The following is a 19,282-nucleotide window of genomic DNA, read 5'->3' as shown; positions in this document are numbered from 1 at the left end:
AACACATTTCTCAACACAGGATAAAACTGTTTTGTCCTGGAGAAAATGTATGGGCACCCATCCAGTCATACAGGTATACATTTGAAAATGCTAGGGTTTCACTTTATTTAACTTGTATGGGATGTTTGAGTTCCATAGATTGGATAAGTCTAAAGAAATAAAATTGTCTCTCCAACACATTTTATTTCGGTGCTGTTGGATATTTAAGTCCCTAATACTGGTATTAGTGAAGCTTTTTAATTTGCAAGATATAGAAGAACAAAGAAGATGGGGTCGCAGAGCACAATGAATCAATTTCCATATCACCATGCTTTAAGAAACAGTTTAAAAGGATAGGGCTACAAGTCTCACTTGGTGGCTCAGGGCCAAAAATCTGATTGGTTTAGTATCTTTGAGGACTACCCAGCTGCTTAATATGTCTAGAAAGGTACATCCTGAAGGGGGGTATCATAATCAGTAATTGGTCTATTTAGGGCTGCCTAAAGTATTGACTTGCAGCATATGCTTTTCCATATTTGTTGTGCTAAATAATAGGATTTTGTGACATTTACTACATGGTGGTCAAAGGTGAGGCGATTATTAACCTAGGTTTTAAGTTCTCTGACTGTGTTATCATTTTGGAGTGGGCTTTTGGCTATATTGCACATTATGGGAGAAGGATGTTTGACAAATGTGACAATAACACACTTTTCCATATTTCATTTTAGCCTTTTTCTGTACATCAGTTGTTTACAAGAGTTCGTTCTTGCTGTAATGAATGGGCAAGGGGGGCAGGGGATTTCACGCTCTTGCCCAGTTTGCAGTCGCCTGCAAACTTAGTTAACTAAAGTTCTGATTAGAAGCCCTAATACTGATGATTCTTGGGACACACTACTAGTTATCTTTATACTTTCCTGAGAGGTACCTGCCACCTTAACTATGTGTGTTCTATGCCTGGTTAACCAACTCACCATAAATGTTTATAGTTTGGAGGCACTTTGCAAACATTGCAGTGCCAGCATGGGGTATGGATAGCAGAACAACTATGATCTACAACCTGTGTGACTTTCTTAAAGAAGTGAAATAAACTGAGTAAGCAGGATCTTCCTTTGACAAAGCCAGTCTAATATGGGTTTAGCTGATATGTGTTTTTTTTTTTATATCATAGTTTATGCACTCAGATATGCTGCATTCCATGGTTTTGCAAATCAGATTAGTTAGGTTATTGGGTCTCTAGTTTCCTGGGTCAGTGGTAGGTTTGCTCTTGTGTTGAAGCATCACCACATCAGCTTCCCATACTTTGCAGAGAATTACTGCAGCTAAGGTCAAGTTAAACAATTTAAATAAGGGTTACATATGGGAATGCTATTTATTAGTCATCCAGGTAAAAATAGGCCCTATGGAAGTAGTAATTATGCTTTCAGATAAATCTCAGTACATTTCTGTTGTGATCTTAGGAGGTGTATGGTATTTGGGAATTTACAGAATTAAGATAGTTGTATTAGGGATAAAGTCTGAACTAAATTTACCTACTACTGTTTTTGATATATCTACTCAGGCTACTATTAGAGAAAAAAACAAGGAAGCATTATTATTTACAAAAAAAAAATAATAAAAATGCAGGCTCCAGTGCATAGAAGCCTTAGCAGCCCAAAGGACTCAGTGTGACATATTAAAGGGCATTTCCACTGGGTGATCCTTTTACCTCGCTTTGCTGTAGTAAAATGTCAAATATGGCTACAAGTTCTAATTTGGATGTCCACTGCAAGAAGACATGAGTACATTTAGGAATAATCCCAATGATAAGCAGCATATTTATATGTTTAAATTATAACATATGATCATAAAATCTTTGCTCTGGGTCTTCCCAGTGACTTGGGAAAAGTAGTATGTTTTTCTTCAGGGTTGAACATGAGGTGTGAGTTACAAAGCCGTATTCCAGTGGGTGCTAAAACTTCCTAAGTAATTTTTTGGAGGTGTGCCATGTTGTCAGATGTGCAAATGAGTGTGGTGTTATCTACATACTGTATTTGGGAGGTCTGTTGTGTGGATGTGTGGTGGGTGTTACTGATTCATAGGTTCACAGGTTCATAGGTGTTTACTAGGCTAACAACCACAAGGGCCTTTTTAAACTTAGCTGTGCATTCCAATGAGAAATTATGGTATCCTTGATAAGTGTAAGCAGGGGCTTGGGAGGTAAAACATTTACAAACAGGGGCCTGGGAAATGAAACATTTACAGACTGCCTTTGTCCATTAGAGACATAGGTGCCAAACCAGGGATGAATTTCCTGGTCCCCATCCAACTGTCCTAGTTACACTTGAATTGGGTTAGGGAGGAACTCTGCTTTACATGAATGGGGAGCTTGTTCTAGAGAAGGGGTAGTCTGTGGGATACATACCTGTCTCTACTGTTGGTCCTATTTATATCACAGGTAAGGTTTGTCTTTAGAATGGGTAATTCTGGTGCTGTTTGATTTGTAAATATATGGAAGGTCCATCCGTGTGGGGTCTGACAATGTCTTGTATGCCAACCATAGATCTCCTCTCAACAGCCTGTAGGAGACAGAATACAGGGATAGGGCCTTGAGTCTGGATGTTACTTACACCATGTATTCTTTTAGTGAGGAACCTCTGTGGACATTTCAGTTGTTGGATATCCTTGATTAGGTACATACCAAAGGGGGCATTGTACTCAATGATAGGTCTGATGAATGCCAAATACAGTGGAACAACAACTTCCTTGGACCTAGATATGATGCCTTTGTTTATAAGCTGTGCAGCATAAAATTATTTCCTCACTGCTGTAGCCAAAGGATTGTCAAAGGCTAGATTACTGTCTATGTGTGTCCCTAAATCCCTGACTTCTGGGCCAAGTCTTAGGGGTGTGCTGTCAATATTTTATTTATTTATTTGTCATTTGTTAGCCAGGTTAGTCCAATTGAGCCAGTGACCCGTTTTCAGTGGAGACCCAAGGAGAAAAGCTCCAGACAGTTATTACAAAGTTACAAAAAAGTAAAGCATCTAACAATGAAGCTTTATGCAAACATTACAATAATGTGCTTTACAGGAGAACATTAGAAATTTACAAAAGGCCTGAGAATGAAGCTTACATAAACATTATAATAATGTGCATAACATGCAGTATAAAAGTTAGATTTTTTTTTAATCAATAAAAAGGGAGAGATGCAAATGAGACAGGACACTTGCAATACATGAGTGTTAAAAGTGTGGGAGGTAGTAAGGTGGTAAGGTGTTTAAGTGGGATCATTGCAGTAACAGGTATTGATATGTAGGAGAAATTTCTAAGTTCGGATTTAAAGAGATTTATATTAGAAATTATTCGGATTTTAAGGGGGAGTTTATTCCATGCATGGGAAATACAATATTTGTAAAGAAGATTACCAATGTTTTTGTTTGGTTTATAGGTGCCCAGAAGAAGCTGGTCAGAGCTGCTAAGAGTTTTGAGAGGTTAAAATGTGATATTAGTGAGGATAGAGCAGGACAGGAAAGCGGTTTTAAGAGTAGAGTATGAGCCATTTGCAGCTGGGAGTAAAGCAGGTACTGGGGAAAGTCAAGCCACTGGAGTTGTTTTAGTGAATTGCAGTAATGAGATTTGTAGGGCTGGTTACTAGTAAATATTGCAGCACTGTAGTATGGCTGACAGAGTTTAGCCAGCAGGGTAGTAGATGTGAAAAGATGGGGAGTAATAAAGTAGACACAGAAGGAGGAAGGCCTGAGATAGTTTCTGCCTAAAGTCAGGGGCTAGGCATTTTTTATGTCTGTAGAGTAGGCTGAGATTTTGATTGGTCTTTTTGATACAGTGCTGAATATGGATATCAAATTTTTATTGGTCATCAATAATAACACCAAGAAGTTTAGTGTGTGGGTCAGATTGTATGATGGTATTTTTGAGAGAAGAAATGGTAAAGGCAGTTTTGAGGTTAGAGAGGGTTTTTGGAAAAAAGAGTAGTAACTTTGTTTTTTTGAGATTTAGAATTAGCTGGTTGTCGGTTAGCCATTTTAGTACAGATAGGAAGCTATGTTGACTAATAGAGAGGAGGTTAGACAAATTGTCAGAACAGGTAATAAGGGTAGAGTCCACATATTGTGTCGGGGTGGATGCTGTACAGAAAGTATGCAGTTGGTTTGTGAAAATATTAAAGAGTAGAGGGCCAAGAATTGAGCCTGGAGGCACCGCAGTTTGGATTGGTAAGTAAGGGGAGCATGTAGCCTGCCATCTTATTGATAGTTGTCTATTAGTGAAATAGCTAATGAACCATTTAATGGTAGAGGGAGATAAGCTGAGTTGTCATAGTTTATTAAGAAGTTTGGAGTGTGATACAGTATTGAATGCGTTCGAAAGGTCAAGAAAGAGGCAAGAAGACAGTACATTTTTGTCCAAGGCTTCAGAAATGGTTTGAGTAAAGGACAGTAGGGCAGTAGATGTTCTATGATGGGGTCTGAAGCCATGCTGCGTAGGGGTTAAGAGGTTATTATCTAGAAGGTACTTGATAGTTACCAGGAGTGGATGACTTCCCATAGGATACTATTATGCATTTCTTGGCATTTAGTTCTAGGCCATGACTCTAGAACCAGTTGTTTGTCTCTGTCAGCCCTTCCTGGAGAACTTTTGTGCCATTGGGTGATTTAATGACAGCCCCTAATTTGCAATCATCTGCAAATTTAGTCAGCAGGAGGCCACTGATGTTGACCTTGATTTCAAAGAAGCAAATGTCAAAAAGGAGTGGTCCTGGGACCGATCCTTGAGGTTCTCTGCTTCTGACTGGCCTCTTTGTAGAGGTGAACTCCCAGTTCCAACTTCCTGGTTCCTATTTATGAGCCAGCTGGCTATCCACCAAGTGACATAAGGGTTTCTACCTAACCTCTTAAGTTTCTCAACCATGTCCAAGTAGGGGATTCTGTTAAATGCATTGGCCAGGTCAAAGTAGGCAGTGTGAGCCATTTTGCCCTCATCCATTGTCTTGATGACCTTCTCAAAGAAGTCCATCAGGATGAGTAGGCATGATCTGTGCTCAATAAAACCCACTTGGGTTGGGTCCAGTGTCTGGAGGTTTTCTATGCCATTATTGATCATTTCCATTGTAATTCTTTCCATGGCTTTGCATATGAGACTTATGGGTCTGTAGTTTCCAGGGTCTGTAGATGGCCCACCTTTGTGCAGAGGGATGACTGTTACTGTTCTTCATTCATGAGGCACAAAGCCTATTTGGAGGCTACAGTTAAATAGCAATTCCAGACAGTATGATAGATCACATTTCATGCTAATTAGAAATCATCCTGAGATATTGTCTGGGCCCATTGATGCAGCATTCTTGGCCTTAGAGAGAGAGACAGAGAAAGAGAGAAATAGCATTAAGGACCTGTTCTTAGTGATAGCAGGGGGAGTTATATTTGACAGTATTTTCTGAGGGAAGACTGAGGGGGAGAGAGGGGTAAAGTAGGATCCGAAATTGTTGCACAGTAAGTTTTCTATATCTTCTTGCTCAGTATAGGTGGCTCAATAACAATGAGCTCTGCACACAATTCTGTCTTGCTGTTGGAGTTGCAGACATAGCTAAAGAATGCCTTGTGGCTGTCCTTGGCATGGAAGGCCAAATTTACCTCAAATTTGGCTTTGGTAAACCTTATTTGTCCTCTGATGTGTTTGATTAATTTGATGAGAGTGTTTTTATCCTGCTGGGTGATGCAGCTCTTAATTTTTGCCATGATTTTCTTCCTTCTGTTATACAGCCTACTGATGATATGATTCCATCAGGGTGGCTTGTTTTTTGAGTTAGTTCTAGCCTTCTTTGTGGTGGGTACAGCCACCCCTATGAAACTATTAACATGTTTGTATAGGGTTTATGTGCAAAGTTCTGCATAGGTAGCAGTGTTCTCATAGTTTTTGGTGGCTTGAGATTTTGCCAGGTTATCACTTAACAGCAGGAAGTTAGACTTATAGTAGTTTCTGAATATTCCAGGATAAGCTGAGGTTCCAGGTTTTATTTTTACTTCCAAGAAGATCACATGGACTATGACTGAGTCATACTGGTACTTGAGGTCCAATGACTTGAGTGTGTGTAATGAGGCAGATCCTGGCACCTGATAAGCAACTGACCATGACTTCCTCCTTACTCAGCCTGGTAAGAGGGACATCAGTGTGTCTCACAATGGAGTCTCCAATGATTAGAATGTTTGATTATGTGGTAGCCTGCCTTATAGGCTTAGAAGTAGAGACTCCATGAGATGTGGCTGTATGTGTTGAAGTGGGTGTTGTTTTGAATTAGTGCATTCAGGGTTGCTGAGGGTGTTAGTTATGTGTACTTCATCTAGGAGGTCTTTGGGATGTAGTAGGGTTGCACTAAAGTGTCTCAGCACATATGGATCTATGTGTTTGCTTTGAACTGTGTGTGATGGATGCAGCATATGTACTACTGACAAACTTGTTGACTTTTATGTTAGAGCTTTGCCTCCAGTGATATTGTGTAAATACATCTCTCACATACCATATCAGTTGTTCGAGAATTAACTGATTCTTAGTAAATAGGAGGCAATTTCTACATTCTACAAAGCTGGTAACAGAGGCAGTAGGAAAGTTTGTATCCATGGCAGCAGACTTTTTTTATTGATTATACAGTTGGAGTGAGATTATAATGTAATTTTAGGATTATCTGGTTTGCAACTCTTGGGGCAGTGCTTGTCACTACAAACTGGCTGTCCTGTGTGTAAGTAGTTATTGGTGAAATTTCAATTGTGCTTTTATAGGAAAAATGTCAACTCAAGGTGTCTATAGCTATACAGGACACTGCCAAACACTTGAGGGGAACTAATAAGTAGAGTCTTATGAGTTATGGCAGATATTCTGAAGTTAGAAGTAAATCAAGCAGTACTTACTGAAAAGAAAGAATTAGCTTGTAAAAAATGATGAAAACAGGGGAGTCACCTAAATGGCTTTTGCCTGGCTACTGCTAGTGTTGGTCTCACCACAGCTTCACTCTGTTGGGATACAATGCTCCTTTGCTTCTTCTCTCACCAAAAGCAAAACATTAGCACCAATTCCAAGATGAGAAGCAGGCCACAGCCTGTTTGGTGACCCACAGTCTTGTCCCTGATGATGCAAGGATCTCTAGGCTTGTTGTAGTCTTTTCCTGGTAGATGCCTTGAATATCAACCGGTCCAATCAGGAACATCAAGCACAGCATTCACTACTCCACCAGAAACAGTCAGGAATCAATGCACTCTGCTCTTCCACTCATCAGGAACAAAATATAAGCACAAATTCCAAACTAACATGTATGAAGCAGTTATTAGGCTTTCTGGTGATCAGCAGGTCCCAGGAAATAATGTTTATATGTTCCTTCTTTTACCAGGAGCAACACAGAATCACTAATCCCAAGATGACTACTGAGAGACAGAATGTGAACTCTCCAATAGTTGGTGGTCTTGGAGTAGATATTGCAGATTTTAAATGTAAGATGGAAAAATGGGTTGATATCTTTTTTTTTTTTTTTAAAACAAGTTTATTGTTTTAACATATAAGAGAAATATCATAACAATTTTATACAAATAATTAAAAATAGGTATTATTATAATATTCAACAAAACAACTAAAGTATTTACAAAGACATCCACTACAATCAGATCAATTAATTAAACTAAAATACTGTGCTAATGAAATTAGAATTTTTTTAACAAATTTTGTAAATTATCCCATACAATAAAATGTGATGTTTTTCTAGTTGTTCTCATTCTAATTGTGCTTATTTCCATATGACACATTATATTCATAACATTTTTAAATTCATTGAACGAAGGAGGTGTATCTGAAATCCAATTTCTAGTTATTATTTTCCTAGCCACTGCTAGGATAGACCATAACAAGGGAAGCTTAATCTTTTAACACATTGAGGTACAGGTGTGTTGAATAATATAAGAGACTTAGAAATAATGAAATTATCTGTAAAAAGAGCCTGCAAAATTCATTAATTGACTTCCAGTATTCTTTCAACTTCATACAGTCATAAAACATATGAGCCCAGTCAGCATTAATTTCTACATTACATCTCTTACATAGAGTATCTTTATTATTAATTTTATTCATCATCAAAGGTGTATAAAAAGATCTATGTAAAAATTTCCATGTATAAAGTCTCCAGACAATGGAAGATGTAGTTCTATAAGCAGATTCCAATATATATTGTTTATCTTGTTGAGTTGGTGGGTCCCCATTAATAGAGGTGAAATAATTCCAGTATGAATCTACATTGTAAAAAGTTTCTTGTCTGATAATTTTATGTATATATGAAAGTTTACCTTTATCAGAAACTTTATGCTGTAAATTTATTATCAAGTAATCAATCAGTTTTGGAATAGATTCTTTAACTGTTATAGACATTAGATCTATTCTATCAATGAGATGTTGTCTAAAGATCTGAACCTCTAACCAGCAAGTTTCTCTTAGATCAAATTCTTGTTTTAAGAAATCTAGATTTTTAACTTTATTATCAGATATCAGCTGATACCAGTACTTTAGATTATTATCTATAGCTAAATGAGCTCCTTCAGAAGTAGATGACATAAGCATACCCTGAGTATAAATTATAGGAATACAATAAAATTCCATTCCCTATACTTAGGGTGCATGAATATAAAGTTACGATAACTAATAATAATATTTAATGGGTAACAGACCATATGTTTAGGTGTAATAGGTGAAGTACAAAATTCCTTTAGCAACCACAACATGGAGTTATTTATAATCATATTTTTATGTGTTAAGGAGATTTTCATGAAGTGTATACTAATTAGCTCCCAATAATCTTTCCATTTTGCGACATATGACCGATCTATTAATAAAGTAATAACTTTTATAATAGAAGAGATAATATATAAATTAAAGTCTGGAAAAGAAATACCCCCTTGAGACCAGCTATTAGTATGTTTCTTTAATGCAATCCTAGGTCTATTAGGTGCCCATAAGAAATTTAACATTAGTGTATTCAGTTTCTTAGGTTCATAGGTTCATAGGTTCATACTAGGCTATCTGCCCGAGGGCATTTACAAGCCTAGCCCATAGTTTTGTGGCTTACGCCACCCCTTTAGTATGGAGAACTATACCCATTATTTTGCTGTGCCTCTGTTGAGCAGTGACACTGAGGTAATCCCTGGGGTATATCTGCGATCTCCCATCCATTGGTCAAGATTTCTCTTGAACAAGGCCAGCGAGGTGCTCTGCCTCACATATACCGGGATTTTATTCCACAGCATAGGGAGTCTTTGGGTGATGAATCTATCCCTCCAGCACGTCCTATTAATAGCCGTGTCGAGGTTTAAGTCTCCGCCTTGTGGCTCTGATGGATCTAGATTTTTTGAGGTGAAGCATATTCATCAAATCTGGGTTTGACATGGCCTTGTATGTTAGGCAAAGGTCACCTCTGAGCGGTAAGCGACTGAATAGAGCTGGAGTTCTTTCAGTCGAGCAGCATAGGACAGATGTTTGAGACCCTTTATCCTTTTGGTGAGGAACTTTTGTGGCCTCTCCAGCTGCTGCAAGTGTCGGGTCAGATACATTCGAATGGGGCATTGTACTCAATCATTGGTCTGATGAGTGATGAGTATAGGAGACTATGACCTCCCTTGATCTAGATGAGAATCCCTTCATGATAAGGTGGGCAATGTAGAAGGTCTTCCTAACTACTTTAGCTACATGGGTGTCGAATGACAGACTACTATCAACCTGGGTCCCCAGGTCCCTGATAACTTCTTCTGTACTCAGTGGATTGCCACCTATTTGGTAGCTAGTAACCTTGTTTTTCCCGAAGGGTATGACTATGCATTTTTGGCATTTAACTTTAGGCCATGGCTCTGGCACCAGTTATCCGTTTCTGTGAGACCCTTCTGAAGGATATCTGTGTCAGATGTGTTTTCTACTATGGCGCCCAGTTTGCAGTCATCTGCAAACTTTGTCAGCCATAACCCTCCTGTGTTTGCTTGTACAAGTAGATGCCAAACAAGAGTGGGCCCAGGACTGAGCCCTATGGTACACCACTTGTGACAGGCTTTGAGTCTGACATGGCGCCAACAACTCTGACCCTGTGGGTTCTGTCACTCAGCCAGTTTGCAACCCATCTTGTGATGTATGGGTTAACATTTAAGCTGATGAGTTTTTCAATGATACCCGAGTGGGGTATTGTATCAAAGGCCTTCGCCAGATCGAGGTAGGCTGTATGGACTGCCTTTCCCTCATCAATGGCTTTGGTGACTGTTTCGAAAACGTCAACCAAGTTTAGAAGGCATGATCTGCTTTTGACAAAGCCAAACTGGGATGGATCCAAAGTCTGCAAATTCCCTATGTCTTTATTTATGAGGTCCATTATGATCCTCTCCATGGCTTTGCAGATAAGGCTTGTCAAGCTAATGGGCCGGTAATTTCCAGGGTCGGTGGAGGCACCGCCTTTGTGAAGTGGGACCACAGTTGCAGTGCGCCACTCCTGGAATGGTATATCCAGAGGTAGGACTATGATTAAACAGCTGTCCTAGCTGTGGGTTTAATTCCTCGTTGAGTTCGGCGAGGAAACAGCCGGGGACACCATCAGGTCCCATGGATGCTGTGTTTTTGCTTTGGAGAGAGCAGTTCTCACTTGGGCGTTGGAGATGTTTGGGGGCTGCAATCGCCATAGATATCTCCTTTGGGGGGGCGGAGAAGTTTGCACTGAACCTGTCAGCCAGTATGTTGGCAATGTCTGTAGGATCAGTAATCTTCACATCATTTTGAACTAGTTCTGAGCATATCTGGGAGTTTCCTCCCAGGTTTCTAACATAGCTAAAGAAGGCCTTATGATTGTCTTTTGAGTCTTTAGCTATTTTTCTCTCAAAATTTGCTTTGGATGATTTTATGAGAGCTCTTAGTTTTTTACTTATAGTGATCAAGGGTGTCTTACCTTTTAAGGATTTTGCTCTATCTTGTAGTAGCTTCCTCCTTTTGTTGTAGAGTTTGTTTATGGCTGGGGTCCACCAGAGTGACGCTTGCCTTTGGTACAAAGAGTCTTTGTTTTGCTTGGGATTGCCTTATCCATGCAGTCCTGCAGGTGCTGGTAGAAGGCATTTGTAAGTGATTCAGCGGCTTGAGTACTGTTTTCCGTCGGCTCGGGGCCTTAAAGGAGACCACACTAGTCTTTAGAAGTGTGAAGTCGGCTTTCGGAAGTTCTTTACTGTGGTCTTTTTATTTCAGGTGGGGTGGGATGAGGACCTCCAGCGAGATTAGTTTGTGATCTGATCTCACCAGTGAGGGTATACTTCGTGTTGAACATTGTGCTCCCATGTTCGTGATGATGAGATCAAGTATGTTTTCTCCTCTTGTGGGATGGTGACTAGTTGTTCCATGGCATTTGAGTTTATGAATTCCAGGAACTTTTGGGCTAGGTGTTTGGGCTTGAGTAGTGTTCCCAGTCTATATTAGGGTAATTGAAGTCACCTAGTATGATGGTGTTTGGTGATACATTTATCCCTCTAGTGTTTTCAGGAAGGCCATGTGAGGTTCCTGAGTTTGTGAGGGTGGCCTGTAACATGCTACAATTTGCAGAGCAGTCTTGCCTATGGTTAATTGCACCTGGATGGTCTCCGATGCATCGTGCCACCAGTCTTGAGGTGTGGGTGTCTTTGATGAATATGGATACCCCCCTCCTTTCTTGGTATTGTCTGGATTTTGGGAACGCATGATAAGAGGTAAAACCTGATAGTGCTGGGGTGCTCTCAGGAGCCTTGAACCAGGTTTCTGTCACTGCACAGACATCGATGTTCTCCATACTGAGAAGGGCCTCGAAAAGGGCATTTTGAGATTTAGACTTCTGGCATTGAGCAGCATTACCCTTAGTTTTTTTCCTTTTTTTGTGTTATTTTTGTAGGTGAAAGTATTATTGATTATTGATAGTTATTTTTGTAGGTGAAAGTATTATTGATTGTATTAAGTATAAAATCTTGGGGAATATTATCATTTTAATAATTGTAAGTCTCTCCTCCATAGTAAAAAACATATTATTCCAGGTATTAAAAAGATTTTGTATATTAAGAAAACAGGTATTATAGTTATTATATATAATAGATTTAATATCTTTAGATAGTATTATACCTAAATAAGTTATCTGACCTGAGTTGGGTACATATTTAGTAAAATCACTAATGAGAGTATTTTTCGTATATATAGGTAGTATTTTAGTTTTTCTTCATTGAATATTAAACCAGAAATACTTTTAAAATTCATCATTTTATCAAATAAAGACTGCATAGAAGAATTAGATCCTGCTGATGTAATTAGAACATCATCTGCAAAAGTTGAATTTTTGATGTTGTATTTTCTTCTATTTCAAAACCCTCTATGTCAGTACTGTTTCTAATCAAATTAGCCCAAGGCTCCATTACTAAAGTGAATAATAGTGGAGAAAGTGGACATCCTTGCTTTGTACCTTTAAGAATGGGTATTTTTTGTGAAACATATGTTCCTACCTTAATATAAGCCAGCTGCCTTTGTATAAATGCTCAATTAAATTTACAAATGCATCAGAGAAATTTGTGCACTTCAGTAAGGTAAACAGATAGTCCCAACTTACTGAATCAAATGCTGAACCTATATGAAGACTAATAAGTGTTAAATCTTTCTTTTTCCTATTTGCAAAATCAATTAATGTTAAAGTTCTTCTTATATTATCAAAAGTATTTCTATTTACAATGAAGCCCGTCTGATCTATGTCTATAATGCCGGGGATAATTGTCTTCAATCTATCAGCAAAAATACTCATAAACATTTTATAATCAACATTAAGTAATGAGAAGGGTCGATATGAAGAACATCGAGTTGGATCTTTATTAGGTTTTAAAATTGGTGAAATAAATGTATATTGCCAAGATGGGGGGGTTATTAACTCAGTTTGGGCCAGAATAAAAACCTTATGTATTAATGAATATGTAGTTTTAGAAAGGATTTTATATATCTCTGGTATAATACCATCATTACCCGGTGCTTTGTTTGATTTAAGCTTGATATCTTAAGAGCTGCAGTGTGCACTAAGCAGTTAGATATGAAAGAGGGGGTAGCTTAAGCATTAGCTATCTAAGTAGAGAGCCACTAACTGTAAAAGCGCAAGGTAGATTGAAAGAGGTGGGCACTTCATATTCTAATTCTATAGAATGCAGTGGGTTGGCCAATATATTTAAATAGTTGAAGGGGAGTGATTTCACAAAATGATAATTCTGGGGAAGGTGATATGTGGTCAAATTAACACAAGGAACAGGCCACTGGGAAGACAGTTGAGTTTAAAAACACAACAGCAGCAGAGTGGGAGGGTGGGAAAAAAATTCTGTGTGACTCTCAGGAGACACAGCTATGGTCTCTTTCCTAGTTTAAATATGCAATTAAAAGCACAGTACAAGTAAAACACAGTTTAAAGAAAATGAATCACAATATACAAAACAGAAAAAGGCAGTAATGCAACACAAAAAACAAGAAGGCAAAAACCAACTAACCTTTCTTCACTACAAGTAGTAGCAGAGTCTAGATGAGCTTTTCTAGTCAATGTTAAAGAGTAGGCGACCAAGGAAAGAACCCTGTGGCACATCGGTGGTGACTGGCAGGTATGGAGAGAAGGTGGAGTGCCATTTCAATGACTGATATCTATTGGTTAGGTAGCTTTTGAACCATAGAATGGTGGGCTGAGAGAGACCTAATAACATTTGAAGAAGACGTTTGCTGTGACAAACTGTGTCAACTAGTTTGCTGTTATCTCTAGCTTTACTGACAGTATTTATATAGGTTAGAAGTACAGTACTATGGGAAGGCTGGAAGCCATGGTGAGGGGGAATTGAAGTTCTTCCTGCAGGAGATAGTTTAGCAATTGTTTTTAAATATATTTTTCAAGTATTTTGGACAGGGGAGATAAGATTGCTATAGATCTAAATTTAATAATGTCTGTTGAATTTCCTTCTTTGTGCAGCGGGATAATGTGTGACTTTTCCCAGAGAGAGAGAACGTGGGATTCCTGGATTGAACTTTTTATAAGAACTGAGACAGGATAGGCAATGCAATTGGCTAATATTTTAAGGTACCCATTTGGAAGGTCATCAGCTGAAATAGAACATGGTTTGAGGTTGCTTAATAGTAGTTTTATATAGAATATAGGCTCAGGTTTGAAGGTGAAAGTGGATGTGGAGATATGTGACTATTGGGCAGGGTTAGGATTAGATGTTGGGGAATCCTTGCTTAGAGATGCTGTATTATTTATGAAATAATAGTTGCATTGTATTGTAGTTTTGAGTGATGAGGTATTGAGAGTGGGGTTAGGGTTGAATTCTTGGCTGGAATGCAGCATTTCTTTAATGGCTGCCCATAATTTTTTAGGGTTGTATTTACTATTACTCTGAAAGTTCATGAAAAAGACCAAATGGTTGTAGAGTCTGCACACCGGGTTTATTCAAAAACAAAATAAAAATCTGCTCAAGTTAAACTTTAAGCGCTTTTCATCTGCTCACAGGCAAACTTCTTCAGAAGTAACAGATGGAATCAATTAAGCATACTTAAATAGTGAACAACAGTAAAAAGTGCGGGAAACTGTCATATAATTAGTTAATTAAACTACCTTGACTTGAACCCAAGTCCTTATTATTCAAAAAAGACCACTTAAAATGTCCCTAAACATTTGCATAAAATGTAAATGAATAAAACCATCAATGCTTTAAAAACAATAGAAACTAATCACAGTTCTATTTCTAAAACTGTCACATCTTATATTAATTTTTAACAAAATATATAAATAAACAATGGTCATCTATCTTTGTAAGCTTTTGAGTTTTAGAATGCTCATGACTGAACATGATTCATTTAAACCAGGATAGTTAAATGCATTTAATTTCAGCTGCCAAATTAATTCTAATTCTTCCAACTTAAAGGATGCTGGGCCCCCCTAATATCGTTGACAAACTGGTCAGTGACCATGAATTTAAACTGGTGTTGTGTATTTAAATGGACGTGTTTTGCTAAAGCATTATCAATTTTATTGTGACTGATGGCATAAAGGTGTTCATAAATTCTTTCACAGAACCTCCGTTCCATTTTACCCATGTAAAATACGGGGCATACTACACACCTTGCTAAATAAACGATAAACTTAGTATTGCAATTATACTTAGATTTTAATTTATATTTTTGCCTGTTAACTTCAAATAAATTTGACACATCTATATATTTGCAATAATTGCAATTTTCACACTTAAACATCCCTGTAATTCTAGGCACCTTCAATTGATGTCTTTCTAGTAGACTTTTTAAGTTACTCCCTCTCTTAAAAACTATTGAAGGTTTACTGCCAAAACGTTCAAACAACTCATAGTTGGCTCTGAACAGATCCCAGTTCTTATGTACTATTTTAACTATAGAGTTACTTTGAACATTGAAGGTTGTAATAAAACTACATTTTAAATGTTGTTCCCTCTGTACTGTTTGCTCAATAGGCAAAACTATTGGTACCGTATCCAAAATGGTACTGGTAGTCTCAGATGACATTTTTATTGTTAATATTGGTTTCAACAAAGACCTTTCTCTTTTAGAATTGAACTCTTCTATTAGGGAGTCCAATAAGTCTTCCGGATAGCCCCGATGCATAAACATTTGTTTCAAGAATGAACATTCGTTAAAAAAATCAACATTCAAACTCGAAATGCGTGAGGCTCTCACCAACTGACCTTTGACTACGGATCTTTTTTGGTGGAAGGGATGGCAACTTGAAAAATGTAGAAAAGAATTTGAATAAGTTATTTTACTAAATATTTTGGCTGTGTAACTATTTAACTCTTTGTTTTTTACTAACCAAATATCTAAGTAAGAAATAGATTCAGTATTAAAACTACACGTGAACTGTAAAAAATCAGTTGATGAATTAAACTTGATTACTAACTCATTAGCTTTTTCTTCATCACCATTGATTAAAACAAAAATGTCATCTAAAAATCTGGTGTAATATAATATACATTCAGATACACTCTCATCTTCAAATACAAAGTTTGATTCCCAGTGAGCCATGACCAAATTACTCTGAAAGTTATTATAGTTAGTGTAACCCACTAAACTAACTGATTAGTTAATGTTACAATTTTATTTATTTTTTTATTTATTTTTTTAATTATAAGAAGTATGAAACTAATATCTGGCATTATTCAATGATTGCAGCAATTCATGAGTTATGAGGGGAAGGCCCTGTATAAGAGGGAACAGCAGGAGCATCCATTTAAATGAGGAACAGTTGAGAAGGATGGATTGTGTCCATGTGTGTGTGTGTGTGTGTGTGTGTGTGTGTGTGTGTGTGTGTGTGTGTGTGTGTGTGTGTGTGTGTGTGTGTGTGTGTGTGTGTGTGTGTGTGTATGTTGACTTTGGCACAAAGCTGGGAGGAACACTAGATGACATCTTGGAGAATATTTCAAATGCTATTGGGAGTCCATTAAAAAAGCAGCAAGTCTAATATCACAATTCACAACGCAAACAAAAAGAAATAAAGTCAAATGTCAGGCATGAATGACTGCCTGTGTGGATCTGTAATTTACAAGGGCAGGGACAAAATAAGAAGAGACATCCGGAATGCTCTGTCAACTCAAGGGCAGAGATATGATTGTGTGAATGTGGGTGGAAGAATGAATTTGGGGGTTACATGTGCCAAAATGATACATGTGGCGCCAGTGTTGACTTCTTCAGGAAAGTTCTGATTTACACTTGTAGCAAATATGGGCAATTCTGAGACATCCAAATTAGCTGAAAATGATGCCTTTCTTCATTGTGGCTAACATGTCTGAATCACAATTTCCCACTTTCAAAAAAACCTTCACTTTTGGACACAACTCTTATGGACAACAGTAGGGTTTTTCCTGAATCTGCAAGTATATTTCTCTGGGATCTTGACAGGTTTTACCATCATAAACTACAGGTTTTACCACATCCAACAAAACAGATATTTTTAATATAAAAAATCATGAAATTTTACATTGTTGTATTGCAGTACCACTCATGCTTTATTACTAGTTTTGGCCTTTTGAAGTGCAGTGTTCTTAATTAAAAAAAAAAAAAAAAAATCATATAATCAGCGTTTCTTTTTTAAGTGCAGTACCCTTAATAAAAAAGCATATACATGATCAGAAATATACATGCCAACTTAAAAAAGGCATTTGAAATAAAGTACGTAGAATAATGTATTGGGTGTTCCTTTTTAAAAGATGCTACCTCCTTATATTACTACTGTTGTTAAGTGTTCATAGAATTGCTCCTTGCAGGAACAGCTTATTTTAATTGCCTGTAACATAATTCATGCTGTCCTGATCCAAATGAGAGCAAGAAAAGACAGAATGTGGGATTCATGAACAATCATGTAGGCTTCGCACAAAGCTTAATTGATGTTTACATGTTAGCAAGATGAGCAGCAGTGTTAATCACATATGTGTGCTGCTCATCATGCCTTCGCAAATACAAGCACATTTTCATTGCCAGCAACAGTGCTGGTGGCCAGGAAAATGTGTTGAGCAGCATCAGCACACAGTAAACAAACAGGCTTGGCTATGAGCAATCCTGTTAAGGGTGCTCATGCTGACAGCATGAAGAGCTACATAAGGCAAACAATGCATGCTGTACACAGGCAGGGAAAGTGAAGTGAGGGTACTGTGCACAGAAATGTAACATAGGAATACAGTAATATGTAAGAGGGCATGTGAAACAGCAATGGCAACTACAATAGATGGGTTACCAGACAGGAAAATTGTACTGAGGACAATGTGCACAGAAATCAAAGAGATCTAATCAGAAATATGTAAGAGGAAAGGGTAAATATTCAAATTCTAGTAAGATAATTGATGTGAAGGTGCTTATGTCATGAAGATAAATTTGTAATAATAAAATTTTACAATACGTACGTCATAATAATTAATGGTGGTCAGACTTTCTGAGCAAATATAGGTAAATAAAAGCAGATATGATATTATAGAATGTTACCGTTGCACAAATTCACATTGTAACAGAGGGGAATTACATGACATATGCTCAACCTGGTTGACTTCTTTGAGTCAGTCACCAGAGCTGTGGATGAGGGCAAGGCAGTTCACCAGCCTACCTCGATCTTCCAATGCCTTTGATACCATTCCCCACTCAGGAATTATTGTTAAACTCATCAAACTTTGCATCAACCCCTATATCACTAGGTGGGTTGCAAATTGGCTCACAGATAGAACCCACAGTGTGAAAGTAGTGGACTCCAAATCAGACTGCTGACCCATCACAAGTGGAGTCCCACAGGGATCGGTCCTGGGTCCTCTCCTGTTTGGTATTTAATTCTCAGAAGTCCAGGCCAACACGGAGGGATTCTGGCTGGCCAAGTTCACAGACGACTGCAAGCTGGGAGCCATTAACTCTCCAGGTGATGTATACATCCTACAGAAAGGCCTCAGTGAGACCAATGACTGGTGTCGAAACCATGGCCTTAAGCTTAATGCCAAAAAATGCATTGTCATCCTCTTTGGGAAAAACTCAGTTCCCACTAATTACCACATCGATGGGAGCCCACTGAACACTGAAGGAATTATAAGTGATCTGGGGACACAGGTTGACAGCAACCTCTCCTTCGACCACCAAATTGCCACTGTGGTCAGAAAGTCCTTCTATGAGGCACATCTCATTACCAAGGGTTATGCATCAAGGAAGAAAGAGGTCTTCATCTTCCCCTACTCTTCCCTCATTAGGCCAAATACCTGAGTGTAATGCCCCATTTGGCATGTACCTCACTAGACACATGCAACAGCTGGAAAGGCCACAAAAGTACCTCATGAAGAGGATCCTAGGTCTTAAACACATGTCCTACATGGACAGACTCAAAAATCTCAAGCTATTCTCTGCCTCATATCATCTACTCATCTACTAAGAGGCGATCTCTGCTTGACTTACAAAGCCATGTCTGACACAGCTCTGTTAGAAATGCTACATCTAAGGAAATCCCAGTCTCTCCGCACCACACACCCTAGAGACCTCAACCTCATTACCACAATCCACAGAACATGCTGCAGGGACAGGTTCATAGCTCAGAGACTGCCCATGCTCTGGAATAGACTTCCCATACATGTCAAGCAGAGCATTTCATTGGCCCTCTTCAAGAGAAATCTTGATGAGTGGATGGGAAATGGAAAGCTCACCCCGAGGATCACTGCAGTGACTCTGCTTGATAGAGGCACCAGGAACTAATGGCGGCATGATGCCAGGGCTCTTCTATGGGCTAGGCTTGTAAAAG

This window comes from Protopterus annectens, chromosome 3.part0 (genome assembly GCF_019279795.1).
Source record: "Protopterus annectens isolate FY-2018-M chromosome 3.part0, PAN1.0, whole genome shotgun sequence".
Lineage (NCBI taxonomy): Eukaryota > Metazoa > Chordata > Ceratodontiformes > Protopteridae > Protopterus > Protopterus annectens.
This window is presented reverse-complemented; position numbering follows the sequence as displayed.